Below are 16,279 nucleotides of genomic sequence, written 5' to 3' on the forward strand. Positions count from 1 at the left end.
TTGGGTTCCCTTTGTAATTCCTTGACTTGTCTTAAGATCCTCCATAATCTGGCTGCAGCCACCTATTTGCCCTCATCTCCACTGTTCCCCAGCACAGGTTCCCTACTACAGCCAGTCTGATGCAGTTGTCCTCTTCGTTGCAGATACTAGACCGTGGTCATCCTGGATCCCTTAGAAGAAATGCCCATTCTCCTTTTCTCAGGCATTCCGGATACTTCTAACCTTTAGCTCCAGCTTGAAAAACAGTTTTAAAGTTCTATTTTGATTCTAGTGTTCACTTCCTTCTCCCTTCTTTTACTGCATATTGTGATTATTTGAAGTACCTGATACATAGCAAATAACCAATGAATGGTGCCAATTATTTTTGTTAATGGTAATAACATATTTTTGTCTTAATTGTCGAATGAGGTGAAAGCTTCTTAAGCACCAAGAATCACATCTTTTCTTAACCCCATGACACCTATCACAGTGGACTTCCTGGAACATTAAGTACTCAGCATTCTCCTCTTCCCAATCAGTCTCAGCACAACTAAAAGGAAAGCAAAACAAATCCATTTTAGTTGCAATCAAGCTTTCAGTCTGTTTCTATGCTATGATGAAATTTCTCCTTAAAAAAAAAGGCAAAAAAAAAAAAAAAATCCAACAGATCAAAAACTGGCAAAGGTTAGGATGGTTTAGAACTTTCAGGATCAAAAAAAAGTTAATGTCTATATAATACCATTTTTCTTTTTTTGACTCCAACATTTCCATATTTTCCTTTGAGGAACTCCCAGAATTCTACTTTACCCTGAATGTGGGAGTTACTAATGATAAGTAGGTGCATTTTTGAGGGGCCCATATGATTTATATACTGGCAATTGATACTCTGGATGGAAGACAATTACCATATTTGTGTAAATCTGTTACAGAAAATTTGAAATTAGCAAAAAAAAAATAATAATAATAACTAAATGGGTTATTAGAACACTATAAACTAGCTATGTAATAATTAGCCAACCATACATCTCAGACAAGATCTCATATTTATAAAGATGAGAGTAGGAATAGCTCCAATATAGGCAAATAATCTCCAAAGTACATAATCTGAATGTATAGAAAAACTAAAAATTAACTCTAAGGATGATACTGAATAAGTATTATTCCTCATAAACTATTTTCCTCTTTTATTAGTCAAACAAAATCAAGGTTAAACAAAGGCTTAACTGACTGCTTGTAAACATCTAAATTATTTTTAAAAGCTGAACAATACAATTTTAGAATCACAGAACTTTATGTTATTTGATTGATTATAAATTACATTACCTGTAGAGATGGCGTATTTTAAGCCTTAGATTAAATAACATTTTAAAACAGTCCATTTTTAATGATGAAAAAACCCCAACAAGCAAATGAAAAGTACATAAAACTTATGATTAAAAAAAAAACCCAACCAGCAAATGAAAACTACACAAAACTCATGACTTCTACGTTGCTTGCAGGATTCAAAATTCAAAGAAAATAACGTTTCCCTGACCCGGAATCGAACCCGGGCCGCGGCGGTGAGAGCGCCGAATCCTAACCACTAGACCACCAGGGAACTTGCTTGGTAGCTCTCGCTGAATATACTTGCTGCGTTAAAAATCTGTATTTCGTTCCTCTAACCAGTAGGAGGTAGAGTATTGCGTCTAAGCCACACCTACTTTGTTCTTGCTCTGAGTCTATTTCCTGAAATTGAAGCAAATTCTCGGCGCCTTCCGCCGAGCTCCCGGATGGCCCCTTAAGGAAAACACCTATACCGTCCAAATCTAATCCTCTTCCGACTGCCATGCTGGAAAAGACATCCTGGAAATTCTCATTCTTTTACGTAACATGGAAATCTCTTTACTAAGACAAGTGTTGTCTGGACGCGTACTGTCCAGAGCCTTGTAATTTGCTTTATTATTTTATTAACCATTTTAGCCTCTCTTTCAAATCTAACTTCTGTCCCTCTCCGTCTTTCTTCGTTCTCTGTCACGCGGTTGTTGAGTCCCTCTAAACATTTTACTAAATCTGACGATAGACTGCCACCGGCTGAGAGCGTTTCTCGGTGAAGAGCCGGAGCGACCCCGCACTGTCCTGGGTGCAGAGCGCGTGCTCTACAAATGTGGGTGATGAAGGGCCACGTAGCCTCATAGCACGCGGTTCTATTTTATTTATTTGGTGTAGGCAGGCTAACGAGGCTGGGAGAGCTGTGGGTGGTATGCCTAGTGAAGGATCATGACGTCTGCCCAAGGTTCCAAGCAAATCCTTCAAACCCGCTGTGTTTATTATCCTACTTTCCAAACTGTTATTATCTGGGCAATTACTTCACTTCTCCGCATTATATACTAGACACGGCCAGGAAATGATGCAATTACCAAAGGAATCAAGACACCTTACAGCAGAGTCTTAATTCCGAAACTCTCATAAAGTAAATGCAGAGGGCAGTAAGATATAACTCAGCTTTGAAAGTGCCAGCCGTTACAGTTGAAGAAATCTAACCCAAGAGACTTCGCTCCGCTGCAAGATGGAAGGAGGCTTAAGTAAGACATAAATTTGTAATGAACTTGCTCACAACATCCGGCGCCACTGTGAGTTGCAGTCATCATCCATTACCACAAAATTAGGTGAGCCTGTGCTTGAATCTCGTTTCTTTTTTTTTTTTCAGCAAATCAGAGATGAAGTTTAAATCATTGATATACTTTATCTGAAAATATGTAATAATATGAGAACAGGAAGATTTAAGGGGGTTATTAAGATAATAAGATAGAAAAATCATCAGAAGAAATTTCTACACTTCATTGTATTTTAAGTGGGACACTTCTTTCCTATCCCAAGGAATCTTAGATCAAGTTCAGTAGGTGGAGCTCTTACCTCTTAATTAAGGGGTTGCTAGACCTTAGCATTAGAGTATCTGGTTTTGAATAAAAAGATTAAACAGATATTAGTTTAAATTTTTATAGGTTTAGTCACAATATTTTACGCAAAGTACAAAAGGGTATGGTGAAAACCACCCTCCTACTCACTCCTTTCTTCTTCCTAGAAGTAATCAGTGTTACCAGCTTCTTCTATATCTCCCAGAAATGATCTATGCACATACAACACATATCTAGTTCATTTTCCTCCAACTTTTTGGTTTTGAAACATATCAAACCAACAGAAAGTTGCAACTGTAGTACAATGAACACACATATACCCTTCATCTAGACCAGTGCCTTCCAATTTACAGCTCCAGCAACTTGTGGCTATTAGGCACTAAAATGTAGCCAGTATGAATAGATATTCTGTAGATGTTGGATCCACACTGCACGTTTAAGCACTAGTATTTAGAAAAAGAAATGTAAAATGTCGCGTTAATAGTTTTTACTTTAATTACGTTTTTAAATGAGAATAATTGGGTATATTGGGTTAAATAAAATATTAAAATTAATTTTGCTTTCTTTTTACTTTTTTAATGTAGGTACTAGGATATTTAAAATTATACATGTGCTTACATTATATTTCTGTCTTACAGTACTGTTCTAGATTCATCAATTATTAATATTTTCCATATTTGCTTTCTCTATTTTTTTCAGAACCATTTGAGGTTAGCTGCAGACAGCATGATACTTTATCATACATACTAAACACTTTATTATGCATCTACTAAGAGCAATCAATCTAATTATCATCTCAGGAAATTTAATTCCACGTTGTCATTTATTATATGGTCAATAATCAGATTTTCTAGTTGTCCTAATAATCTCGTTTATAGTTTTTCTTTTAATCTAGGATATACTCTTGGATTATACCTTGCATTTAGTTGTCACATGTCTGTAGTCTCCTTCCTTTAATCTGGAACAGTTTCCCCTAACTTTTTTCTTTAACATCATTGACCTTTTTGAATAGTGGAGTACAATAGTTTCAGAAAGTTCGCCAATTTAAATATTTCTTTTGGCGGGACAACTATCCTAAGTGATGTGTCTTTCTCAGTGCATTATATCAGAATGCACATAATTCCAGTGTATCACATTACCTGTAATGGGTAAGTGTGGTAGGCAGAACCATGTCCGCTTCACCCCACAACCCCAGAGATGTCACTGTCCTAATCCCCAGAACATGTTGACATGTCACTTTACATGGCAAAAGGAACTTTGCAAATGTGATTAAGATTTTGAGATGGAGGAGATTATCCTAGATTACCTGGATGGGCCCCAAATCATCACAAACATTCTTATGAGTAAAAGAGCAGGGCAGAGGCGTCAGGTCAGAGTGATGTGATGTGCAAAAGACTCATTTGGCCATTGCTGCCTTTGAAAAGGGAGGAAGGAGAACCACAAGCCAAGGAATGCAGGCAATTCCTTTTCTCCCATAGGCTTCCAGACAGAAAGCAGCTCTGCCAATATCTTGATTTTAGCTCAATGAGACTTATGTTGTGCTTCTGAACTACAGAACTGTAAGATAATAAATTTGCGTAGCTTTAAGTCCCTAATTTAGTGGCAATTTTAATGGTAGCAACAGGAAACTAGTACAGTAAGTACGGTCACTTGATTAAGGTGTCTGCCATATTTCTCCGTCATAAAGCTACCTTTTATAATTGTAATTAATTGGCAAATGTTGGAAAAAGGAAATATCAGTGGTGGAAGTGATACTTTGAGACTGTAGACCAATCTGTTCCTCAGCAAACTTTTAGCCAATGGGTTTAGCATCCACTGATGATCCTTGTCCGAATCAATTATTGCTACAGTGATGGCAAAATGGTGATATTTTAATTTCATCATTCTTCTGAAAAGAACTTTCCTTCCTCTCCTCCCTCTTTTTATTCTTTATTTAATTTTTACATATCAGCCCGGACTCATATTCTTTTTTCTGTTTTAGTGAGTTTTTATTCAATGTGTTATATTCTGTTGCTGTCATTATTCATTTAAAACCTAAATTGTCCCAAATTCAGCCAGAAGGAGTCCATTCAAGCTGGCTCCTGTGTTCTTTTGGAATGTCCCTATACATTTTTGAGCACCTCTTTACTTTCAAGCACAACATGACCCAGGTACAGCCTGTATTTTATAACAGGAAGAATTAACATCTTCGTGCGTATATCTATTTTTCTTTAATTTCCTTTTTAATTTTTTTTACACAAAGAGTAGCATACTCTACATGGTTTTCTGTATTTTTTAATCAATATCTTTAGAGGGTGTTCATTATTTAAATGGAGTTTCCTCATTGTTTTTGACAACCGCAGGGTAGGTATTCCACTGTACAGATATCTTACTAAAGCAGTTCCATATCATTGGGCATTTAGATTGTTTACAACCTTCTACTGTTACCAAAGTACAGCCAAAAATAACCTTGGAACAACATAATTTAACATTTAGTTTTTATTAACTTGCCCACAAGTGATTTATCTTATAGAGTGCCAATTTCTGATTTGAAAATGCTAGAAGAAAAATCATGGTATCCAATTCATATTCAACTATCATTATAATTTATTTACAATTTTTTGATTTGATCTCAACCTGAGTCAGCTGTCCTTCTTTTGTTTATTAAGCTATTCATTCATTTGACAAACATTTATTGAATCTAATATATGTCAGGTACTATGTTGGACACCAAAGACACCACACTGAACAAAACAGGATCCCTGACCTTCAAACTTAGTCTGGTGGAGTTCAAGTAACCAAGAAATTATGGTATAATAAGAGAAATGTATCTTTATACTAAGTTTATTTAATAGATTAAAAATCCATCTTTTATCACGTATACATGGAATATAAAATGGAATAGCCACACTAGAAAATAGTTTGGCAGTTTCTTAAAAAACTAAATATGCACTTACCATATGACTCAGCAAATGTACTCTTGGGCATTTATCCCAGAAAAATGAAAACTTATGTTCACATAAAACCTGCAAATGAATGTTCATAGCAGTAGCTTTATTCATAATGGCCCAAAACTGGAGACAACTGAAATGCCGTTCAATGGGTGAATGGTTAAGCAAACTGTGGTGTATCGATATGCCTTGAAATATTATCTGAAAAGGGAAGGAACGATTGATACATGTAATAACTTGAATAGATCTCAAGGGAATTATAGTGAGTGGGGAAAAAAGTCAATCTAAAAGGTACCATTTGATTCAATTTATATAGCATTCTTGAAATTATAGAGAAGGGAGATTAGTGGTTGCCAGGAATAGGGATGTGGCGAAGAGGAAGATCAGTATGATTCTAAAGGAGTAGCTTACAGGAGCCTCATGGTGATAGCTCTGTATTTTATTGTGGTGGTGATACAAGATATGATAACATTGCATAGAAACACACACACACACACACACACACACACTCCCCATGCATGAATGTATGTGAAACTGGTGAAACCTGGCTGGGCACGGTGGCTCACGCCTGTTATCGCAGCACTTTGGGAGGCCAAGGCGGGTCGATCACCTGAGGTCAGGAGTTCGAGACCAGCCTGGCCAACATGGTGAAACCCCAGCTCTACTAAAAGTATAAAAACTAGCCGGGCGTGGTGGTGGGCACCTGTAATCGCAGTTACTCGGGAGGCTGAGGCGGGAGAATTGCTTGAACCCAGGAGATGGAGGCTGCAGTGAGCTGACACAGTGTCACTGTACTCCAGCCTTGGCACCAGAGTGAGACTCTGTCTCAAAAACAAAAAAAAAAAAGAAAAAAAAAAAACTGGTGAGATCTGAATAAGCTCTCAAGATTGTACCAATGTCAATTTCCTGGTTCTGATATTGTAATATAATTATGTAAGATATGCAACATGGGGAGAAAACTAGGAGGAAACACAGGACTTCCCTGTACATTTTTTGCAACTATTTATTAAATCTGTAATTATTTCCCTATTAGTATATTCACTGTAAATTTATTGTACCCAATAATACAAACCACCACCACATAATGTCACTTTTTAAGGGATTCCTTTCAAAATTTTAAATTATATTTTAGCACTAGTGTTGTAGCAGCTTATTTGAATATGTTTTTCAGAAAGTGTAAAAACTATGTCACGACTTCTCAAGCTACTGAACAGACTATTTGTAGAAGAAATAAGACGACAGGACATTGTTCAAAAGCAGATATTTTTTAATTAACTGTGAATAAAAGAAAAGGACAGATTTATTGGGCTAACTCTAAATAATCAGCCATAAGTATGAAATGATGACAGCTATATGGACAACAATCCATGTCTATATACAGCAATATTTCTTTCTCAGTGCACTCTGGTAGACTCCACAAAGGCCAAGGTGATTTCTACCTCCTCTTCAGATTTATAACAAGCCAAATGAAGCACTGAACATAGGTCTATCCACAAAAGGACACCTTTACATTTTTCTCAGAACTCAAGATATTATCATAATTAACCAGTAGACAAATGACCCCAGTTTGTGAAAATGAGCCACCACCTTCAATACTATTAAACAGTAAACTCTCTTCTGCCTCTTTAGTTGCAGGATGGCTACTCGTATACCACCACACGTGATCATCAGTATTTGCCTCCTGTGTCTCAACCAGCCTGAGTCAAGTGTATGAAAAGAGGTGTTTCTCTCTGTGCTACAGAAAGAAGGATAGGTTCACTAAAGAGTGAATTTTCTTGGTGCTAGTAGCCTAAGCTCATCACCTAATGCATAAAACTTGTCTCCCACACCTTTTGAGAGACCTTCTAAAGACATTTCAATATTTTCAGTAGCTCCAGGGTCATTACTTAACCAGTTTTGAAACTACACTCAAAACTTAAAAATTTTGTTAAAGGGTAAGCAAGTTCCAAATTCTCCTTCTAAGTACTTCATCCTGTTATTTATGCATCACATATGTACATATCCATTCCTGTAATCAAGTAATTCTAAATTTGGGACAAAATATCATACATAATAATCATTATCTTTTTTTTTTTTTTTTGAGATGGAGTCTGGCTCTGTCACCCAGGCTGGAGTACATAAGTATGATCTCAGCTCAGTGCAACCTCTGCCTCTGGGGTTCAAGTCATTCTCCTGCCTCAGCCTCCCCAGTAGGTGGGATACAGGCATGTGCCACCATGCCCAACTAATTTTTCTATTTTTAGTATTGGCAGGTTTCATCATGTTGCCCAGACTTGTCTCGAACTCCTGACCTCAAGTGATCCACCCACCTTGTCCTCCCTAAATGCTGGGATTACAGGTGTGAAAATAGGCCAGGTGCAGTGGCTCATGTCTGTAATCCCAGCACTTTGGGAGGCTGAGGCAGATGGATTGCTTGAGCCTAGGAGTTTGAGACCAGCCTGGGCAACATGGCGAAACTCCATCTCTACAAAAAATACAAAAATTAGCCGGGTGTGGTGGTGCATGCCTGTAGTCCCAGCTACTTGGGAGACTGAGGTGGGAAGATCACTGGAGCCGGGAGTTGGAGGTCGCGCTCTAGCTTGGGTGACAGAATGAGACCCTGTCTTGAAAAAAAAAAAAAAGAACGGAAAAGAAAATACAGTGGCGCTCTAGATCAGCCAGACACTCAGTAGTCTTTCATTTGGGCAATGTTAGAGCAGTATTTGTCAATATTTTTAGAATTCTAATTTCATAAGAAGTTACTAGTGTTGTGTTCAAAAACAGAAATACTAATCATGCTTCTTCATTACAAGAATTGTCTTTAGATAGATAGGTAAGAAAAATACCAAACACATTTGTAGGATTGCCACTGTTTGGCAATGTTTCTCTAAGCCCGCCTACCTTAGTCCTCTAGAAAATCACTTGGGAGAAATCCTGTTGCCTGAACCCAGAGATCCAGCTGCCTCCCACAGGTTCAGCAAAGCAAACAAATGGCAGAGTGAGTGAAGTGATCCCTCTCTTCTTCCTTTAAGAAAGGAAGGGATCTCTGCTCCTCTTACCTACTCCAAAGTCTCATCGTACAAAGGTTGTTTATTCCCGCAAAAGTTAAATGACAAACCCACCTAAATTATCCTACAATGGCCTCTACCCTTCAACAGAGAAAGGCCAGTTTTCATATTTAAAAGAGGCCCTCACAGCCATAAAATCAGTGTAGTATTACATTTTTTCATTAATTCGGCATTTACCAAGTAACTTCCGCTAGCCAAGAACAGTGAAAAGTGTTAGGGATACCATTTTTAAAAAGAACAACTTTATCATAATACAGTATATTATTCTAGTAATACCTTTGATTGATGGCCACATTCTAGACTTTAGTCTAAGAACCACTCGGGATTATCTCCTTTAATTCCTATATCCACCCTATAAAGTTGGTACTGTTGCCATTCTTTATAGATAAAGCATATCCTTTACGGATAAAGCAACTGAGGTTAAGTAGTTTACCCAAGGTCAGCACGTGGTGGAGCTGTAGTCTGAAGCCAGAGCCTGAATTCTTAAAGATTACCATGTTCTTAAGAAGTACACTTTCTACTGAGGTTTGATCTGTAGTACACTAAGATTTCCCAAATTATTTCATGTATTATATCTTATCTGCCAATTAAAATTTGACCTTCTATTTAGGGCAGTACTGTTCAAAATGATTTTCTGCAATAATGAAAATATTCTAGTCTGTGCTGTCCAAAAGCACAGTCTAGCCATAATTTAAATTTAAACGGCTACAAGTAGCTAATGCATACAGTACTGGACAACACATATAAGGAATAGTTTCATGTCTTCTGATTTCTCTATAAAGCCAAGGCTTAGGTAAATCAGTTAATGGAAAGGAAAGAGTGAAGAATCTTTAGGAAGAGTTTGTACTCCCTTAGCTGGGGAGCAGAATCTTTATTATATCAGGACTTTCAGTATAATAAAAATGTTATAAGAAGCATGTGATACAGCGTGCAGTCCTAGAGGAGTTCATAAAGATAGATTCTTAAATTCCTTGCAGTATCTTTGGAAGACTGCCTTTTTTATTTTTTGAGATGGAGTCTCACTCTGTCACCAGGCTGGAGTGCAGTGGTGTGATCTTGGCTCACTGCAACCTCTGCCTCCCGGTTTCTAGTGATTCTCCTGCCTTAGCCTCCCAAGTAGCTGAGACTACAGGTCCGCGCCACCACACCCAGCTATTTGTGTGTGTGTGTGTGTTTAGTAGAGACGGGCTTTCACCATGTTGGCCAGGATGGTCTCGATCTCTTGACCTCGTGATCTGCCCGCCTCGGCCTCCCAAAGTGCTGGGATTACAAGCGTGAGCCACCGCGCTTGTTGGCCAGAAGACTGAAGTTTTATAATTGATGGTCACAACTTTAAAAATACATGCTCAGTTATAGCTTTTTGTCTAATAAAAAAATCACTGCTTAATTTATTTACAAAACATGGAGTCCATAGAGAGAAAAACAACAGGGGCCTCTTGGTAGTAAAAGGATGAGAAACAGTGAAAACCTGTAAGTCAATGGACATTTCCTTCAGAAACTACATTCAAAACTTAAAAATTTTGTTAAAGAGTAAGCAACTGCCAAATTCTCCTCCTAAGTGACTTCATCCTGTTACTTATACATCAGTTACGTACATATACATTCCTATCATCAAGTAATTCTAAATTTGGGAAAATATCATAAATAATAATAGCTATCTTTTGAAAATAAACTGGGGCTCTAGATCAACCAGAGTGTCAGGAAGCAGCCAAGTCACGCCCCACTGGGTGCTTCCTGGACAAGCGCAGTGCAGCTCCCACAGGGCCTCACACCCAACCTTCAATTTGCTTAAAAGAACTATCTCAAAAAATCTTAGCTATTTAGTCACAATTTGTCCTTGCCATGGAACATGTTTTTCTTTTGCCTGATTTTTAATAACCTTAGATTTCAAAATCATAAAAGCACTCATCAAAGAACTGTGAGAGCAGCTCAGCATCTCTGGAGATCTCAAACCATGTTCCTTTGATACAATGCAATCAACTCTTTATATTTTAGGAACCTAATTTTCCCTTACTAAATGCTAAATAATTTACAAATAACACAATGGCTACGGAAAAAAAAATCCAACATCTTTACATTCAAATCCCAAAGATATAAACCTGACGTCTACATTAATACGTGCTTAGTGCAAAATTGGACAATTATTCCACATTTGCAGTATAGTATAACATGACCACCTGCTACTGAAATGCCAAAGCCACCACTGTTAACGCTTTGCTCCGCCTTCCGGAGAGTTTATTACAGCTTAAGCAGCGTCAACAACCCAGAGGAGGCCGCTTTCTAGTTTATCTGTGTGGAAGGCCTGTGACACAGTTAACAGACTATTGCAGGCCCTTCCTTGGGATATTTTTCTGCGTATAAGAGTGAATGAACTCCACGGCCAGATCCTCCTAGTCATCTTGCAGTGCTGGTCATGGGACCGCAGAGGGAACAGCACACAACTGGGGATGGGGAGCTCACAGGCACGGGCCCCGCAGCTGATGCAAACCGTCCCCCTCCAAGGTTCTCTCGAGTATCTGCCAAGAGTCGGCTGGAGGGCCCAACTGCTATGTTCCTATTGCCGTAATGACTGCAGTTTGGCAGCATCCAGGATGCTGTACCGGGAACGGGAGGGAGAGGAGATGGTGGGCCCCTCTGCTAAATGCAACGCCGGAAGGGACAGAAGGATGAATTTATTGTGGCCATCGGTCCCGAGGTGGAAGGAAAGTCAAAGGGCTTTAAAGCTGGGGAGACGCTCTAACTCCTGCTCTGCTGTCAAAGCCTTACTTCCCAGGAAGAGTAGGGGCTAAGGCGGGCCAGCTCTAAGGGGGATGCGGCCCGGGGTGAGGTAAGAGGACCCTCCTAGGTGCCACTGCCAGGCGGCAGTTCGCTGGGGCAGCAAGGCGCCCGCACTCGGGAAGCGCCACAAAGGGCCGAGGCCTTCGGAGGCCGCGCGCGCAGCTCTCCGGGGCGGAGCCGCCGGGCTAGAGGCAGCGGAGGCTGCAGCAGCCGCTGGTAGCCGGAGTGCCCAGCCTCCCAGCTCGGAGGTCGCGGGGGGCGGGGAGGATGCCGCAATTGCAGCCCGAGCCGCGGAACCCGGTCGCTGAGCTCCCCGGCCCCCGCAACCGCGGTGGGGTGCAGCGCGCGCCACGGGCCGGGCGGAGCTAGAGGCGGGCGTCTGCACAGTGTCGCGCCACCCGCGGCTCCCCGCCTTCGGCCGGGCTCGGGAGCCCGTCGCTGCCGATGCCCTGACGGTGGGCGCAGCTGCGTGGCTGGCGAGGCGTCGCGCGTGGGGAGAGGCCTAAGACACCCCGACTGCGGCGGCTGCGCCCAGGCGATTGGGGCGCGGGGCCCCGCGGGCGCGCGCCTTGGAGCTCCCGCCTCCTCCCCTTGCTCCTCCTCGGCGTACGGTCCTCCCCTGACCCCTCCTTCCACCCGCCGAGAGGATGCGCTCCCCGGCGCCCAGCAGCAGAGGCCACCGCTGCCAGAAATGCATGCGTCTGATCCCCTTCTCCCGGACCCCAGGAGCCGGCGCCCCCGCCCTGTAGGTAGGTGCTGAGGCGGGGCCCAGCCCTCGCCGCCGCCCGCTGCTGATGCTGCCGCCGAGAGGCCGCGGACAGGGTCCAGGACCGGCCAAACTTGCCTCCCGCCGGGGGCTCGGTGGAGCGCTCGGAGGTGTGCTAATGGCGCTGGGCGCAGCCCCCTGTGAACCTGAAAACCTCTGCTTGAGCTCGGGAGGCCGAGCGGGGGCGAAGGAGAGCTTGACCCTTCCCCGCCAACCCCCTGGGGGCTGTGGGGGTGCGCGCCCCGCGGTGCGGGAGTGGGGAGGACAGGTTGGTATGGGGCTTATTTGGGGAAAAGACCGTTGGATTTTCAGCAGCTCAGGTGGAAATATGTCACTGTGTTTTTCCGGCTGGATTAGCAGATACGTTCTTCCCGTCTTTCTAGCCAAAACATGTAGACAGGCAAAGGGTTATATTAGCGGCATGTAGAAGTCGCTGTGGATTTTTGTGTATTTCAGAGCTAGTTGGTTGGTATATAAAACCGATGGTGCAAACCCTTACCGTCAACACGTTAGGGCCAGTTTAAAGAAGGTCCTTCTAGAAGTCAGATTATTCGGGAGATCGATGAGGCTGGGGGATATTGTTGTGCTGCGTATTTAGGAGCCTCTGCTTACGTGAAGGGATGTGTTTTAAGAGTGGCAACTTTGATACAGGTGTCGGGAGTTGAGATTCTGCCGGAAGGATGTACCGGGTCAGCCAGCAGAGGCAGCCTTGTGCCCAGCCTAACTTCCAACTCGGTGTTATGCTCTGTATTTCTTAGAAACTGGTTATCTGTGAATGATTTTCCCCTCTAGGTGTAAAGTTTATACGTTAGAGCTTTTGGCAAGATTCTCTCTTCCCAGGCTATCATTTTTTGTTTTATATTCAGGTATAAGGTTTAAAGTTTTGAAAAATGCATCACTGTAAGCTCCAATTTTATAGTCACTTAGGTATAGAAATTTGGAGAAGTGACTCAGTATAAGCTCAAAAAGGACAGAATCTTGAATCTTTCTTTTAAATCCTATAATCTTCTGCATCTTATGCAGAATAAGTGCTCATTAGTTATTTGTTGAATGAATGAACTGTGTTTCAAGCTTTCATCTAAAAACCACAATTTAGAATCACAGAATTGTTCTGTGGCTGGTGAAATTTAATTGGATTTCAAAAATTGCTTCTTCATATAAATAGGCAAACTCAGTTATTTTAACATTTATATTTCAATTCTGACATTTTTAGGACCATATGCTGTCTTTCTGTAATGTGTCATTAAGGTTATGAGGTAATTCTCCCCAACTCCTAAGTTCATTTCGTGTCTAAGCTTGCAAAATTTCCAGTCTCATTGGTAATCATGCCTACTTCAACTGTGCTCTCAAACACAATTTAAAAAGTAAAAGTCGTGTTTCAAAGAAAATTCTAAGTTACCCCAGAGGAAACAATGATTTGGTTAATAAGTGATGGTTAATAACTTGTTTTAGAGTTGAGTTTTTCTTGTTTGATCTAATTATCATGTCTTTTATTACAGGCAAAAGTAGAAATAAAACATTTAGAAGTGTCTGTGATTCTTAAATGATTCAAAATGTAAGATATAGATGCACAATTTAAACTGTTTTCTCCTCAGTATAGAAACACATCAGTTTCTAAATTTGACAGCCAGGAGATTGTGAAATGAGGGTTTGGAAGATACAGTGGAAGATAACTGCTTTAAAATGTTATATGTTTTTGAAAAAAAAAAAGGTTAACTGCATCACACTTTATTTGCTTTATTTTTACACTATGATATTTTCTGTTTTGATTTCATTTTTTTTCCATCGCATGAATTTCATGAGTCAGTGTGAACTTCTTTCAATCTCTGCTTAACAATATTATCTGGGTGCGCTCCCAGATTTTCTTTCTGACATTTTAATGCATCTTTACCATCTTCACTTCATATTACCCAAATGACTTATTTTTACACAATATGGTAGGCCATACTTTATTACTATTGCTTCTCCAACCTACTTATTTTGTTCCTAGATGGATAAGGAAACAAAACTTTTCTATAAAAGGTAATAAGACTGTAGGAACCAACAGTGAGAGGGAACTTATGAAAAAAATTAATTTGTTATGATTTATTAAAACAAATCCTAAATTCTCTCCTGTAAAAAAGATAATTACATTTTACACTTCTTAAATTTGTAACCCAGGGTATTGAGCAATTAATTTACCTGACTCTTTCTTGCACACTAAGCTTTTCAAAAAAGCCCTCCCCTTTGGTTACGGTAAGCTCTCTTTACCTTGTTACTTATAAGCACTTATGTGTTCATTTTACACGTAGGAGTTGAGCCTTTAACTGCTCAGTTTAACTGCTATTACTTTGGCCTTGGAATCACAGTCAAATAAAAGCTCTAATCTCAGATTCGAAGAGGTATTTTTCTCTTGTGTGTCCTGCATCCAAATGCGCAGTGCCTCTGGGATTGGATGTTTCTCTTTTGGGTCCTACCTCCTGATTCCCCAGCACTCCGCCTCCAGAAGCACCACCAGAATGCAATCCAAGACCTGGATTTCCTCTGTCTTTCTCTATCTTCCTAAAGGCTGTATTTTAGAAACCTCTATTCCTTTCTTGCTAAATGCCATTTACCATTGTTTTTAAAATCCCAGTCCATAATTTTTTGTTTGTTTAAATTCAACAGGATCCACTCAATTCACTTGTACTGGAATCAAAATTGTTGATTGCAGAAAAAAATATACAGAAGTAAATTTGTTTGATCTTGAATTTCAGATATAGGGAATACATGAAGAGTAATTGTTGTCTACTGGTCTCCCCTCAACAGTGATACAAAATGCATTTGTTTCTGCACATTCCAGAGAATATGAATTTTCTGTTGCTAAATTTGATCAGAAGCTTAATTGAGAGAAATGATGTTTATGGGGGGTTGGCTGAACAAAAGCCATGACGTCAACCTATTCCCTTCCAATACTAGCTGTTGGACCAGGAGTCTACCCAGATCTTCAGAATCTGTACTTTGGTACCTTGTTTTGCATTCTTAACACACCGCCCCTCCATATGCCCACACTGAGGGATTTTATTAATACAGCTGGAGGAAAATTACTATTATGTTACTTTAGAAATATGGTTATGATCATGGTTCTTTCTGTAGTTCCTGTTTGAAGACTCATGCAAGAAATTCCTTTTAACTTTAAATGCCAAAGAAAAACTTTACTTACCCGGAACAATTTGTGTGTGTGTCTGTGTGTGTGTGTGTTGTCTTTTCATCATGCAAAATGAGAATCAAATCATTGATTATATTTCCCTTTCTAACTTGGCAACTAGGAAATGAATAGTCAAATTTGCAACTGAATTTTAATAATCATATAAAAATTCATAACCTAATATCAATATTCTGTCTTTCCCTATGGTCTTGAGCTTCTGTTCTACCTTGTTTTTCTTGATTCTGATGTTTATGTAATTATACTTTTCCATTTGATTGAATTATATTCTTTTAAGATGACTCATATCCTTTGTGGAACAAGGCAGATTATAAAACATACAACCAAATAAATGAAAACATTGCACAATTGATCTCTGGACACAGTATGTTTTTGATGAATAAGTTTAATTGGTTACATTAAATGTTTTGAACAAGAATTGCAAATTTAGTGCATTTGAACTTAGCCAAATGGAAAACAATGTTACATAGTTTTACAAAACTTTTTTTTAAACTCTTGCATGTATATTCACTCATTACTAATTTGAAATTAATAAAGCCATTCAATTTAAGTCAATTATATTTGGAGTACCTGCCTTAAATGCTATATAGGTTGAACAGCAGTTTCAATAGAATAAAGTCATTTTCAGCCAAAGGGCCTAACTTAGCATAACACTCACCAGAGTGGATCAAAAATCTGACCTTCACATCAGTGATTCATGT

General features: G+C 39.8%; 1 protein-coding gene and 1 non-coding gene across 6 annotated transcripts in view; one reads left to right on the forward strand and one right to left on the reverse strand.

Moving 5' to 3' along the window:
* Nucleotides 1-1,504: 1,504 nt before the first annotated feature.
* TRNAE-CUC lies at nt 1,505-1,576 on the reverse strand. The gene has a single exon. It is a non-coding gene; the product is annotated as a tRNA-Glu (tRNA).
* Nucleotides 1,577-2,414: 838 nt separating this feature from the next.
* NCOA7 (nuclear receptor coactivator 7) overlaps nt 2,415-16,279 on the forward strand; it is a 162,208-nt gene continuing 148,343 nt past the window's right edge. For 3 of the 5 annotated variants that reach the window (XM_025383255.1, XM_025383251.1, XM_025383256.1), the window contains exon 1: nt 12,073-12,377. The gene's annotated coding sequence lies outside the window, so the exon portion shown is untranslated. Of the gene's footprint in view, nt 2,625-7,432; nt 7,510-12,072; nt 12,378-16,279 lie in introns of those variants that run through there. The other 2 variants (XM_025383252.1, XM_025383253.1) reach the window with 1 other exon arrangement.

Source organism: Theropithecus gelada, chromosome 4 (genome assembly GCF_003255815.1).
Source record: "Theropithecus gelada isolate Dixy chromosome 4, Tgel_1.0, whole genome shotgun sequence".
Taxonomy (NCBI): Eukaryota; Metazoa; Chordata; class Mammalia; order Primates; family Cercopithecidae; genus Theropithecus; species Theropithecus gelada.